Genomic DNA, 1266 nt, shown 5'->3' with positions numbered 1-1266 from the left:
TCTAGTGTACAATCTGTGAACACCTGGAAGACAGCTCTGTTCACTAATATCCATGTTCTAGTGTACAATCTGTGAACACCTGGAAGACAGCTCTGCTCACTAATACCCATGTTCTAGTGTACAATGTTTACACACCTAGAAGACAGCTCTGTTCACTAATACCCACGTTCTAGTGTACAATCTGTGTACACCTAGAAGACAGGCATAAATCTGTGCATCCAGCTATGTGTTGTGGCTAGCACTGTAACCCTGACACTCAGGGAGCTAAAATGGAAGGATTCCAAGTTCAAGCCAACCTGTGCTGCCTGGGAAGCCCCTGTGGAGTTAAGTATGCACATGGGCAGAAGTAGCAACCTTTCTGAGGAGAGTGAGCTATGGCCTGGTCTATGCCATGCACACAGTAGGAGCTCATTATGTGGTTAGAGCGGATGATGGGTAAACAGAACAGCAGGGAGCATCTGTGCTGCCAGCCTGCAGGCTCAGTGGAGTGTGCTGTGGACACCATCAGGCAGGGACTGAAATAAATCCTAGACATAACTTGGTGATAGAAAAAGGGATCTGATGCCTGAGACCATGCAGAAAACTGTGTTTGTTTTTTAAAATGTGTATCCCAGGCTGTCCTCAAACTCCAAATCCTCCTGCCTCTGCCTTCTTCAACAAATCCTACTGGCCTGCTACCAGAGATGGCTGGGGTTTTATTGTTGTTGTTGTTTGGTTTGGTTTGGTTTGGTTTTTTGTTTATTTTGAAACTAGTTTTCTCTGGGTAGCTGTCCTGGAAATCAGTCTATAGGCCAGTCTGGCCTCGAACTCAGAGATCCACCTGCCGCTACCTCCTGAACGCTGAAATTAAAGGCATGTGCCACCACACCTGGCTACAATGCAGAGAATTAAAGTGCTTGCCCGGTATACAGAAGTTCCAAGGTTCAATTCCCGGTACTTACCACACTCTCCCCAAAAGTATCTGTAGCCACTGGTAAAATACTTGCTTATCATGTAGAAGACCCTGACTTCATTTCCCAAAACCAAACAAACAAAAGCAGTCATTGTAAACACATCTAAAGTCACACAATGGCACATGCTTGTAATTCCAGCACTCAGGAGGCATAGTTGAGGCCAGCCTGGGCTATAGAATGAACCCTGAATTCATTCTACATGAATTGGAACCACAGTGGGGATTTCCTCACACCTCAAACACACCCAAATGCCTGTTTTCACAGAGAGATTCTTTATTAAGCAAGGAAGAAAATTTAAAATGGCTGTTACAGT

This window comes from Microtus ochrogaster, linkage group LG5, assembly GCF_000317375.1.
Source record: "Microtus ochrogaster isolate Prairie Vole_2 linkage group LG5, MicOch1.0, whole genome shotgun sequence".
NCBI lineage: Eukaryota > Metazoa > Chordata > Mammalia > Rodentia > Cricetidae > Microtus > Microtus ochrogaster.
This window is presented reverse-complemented; position numbering follows the sequence as displayed.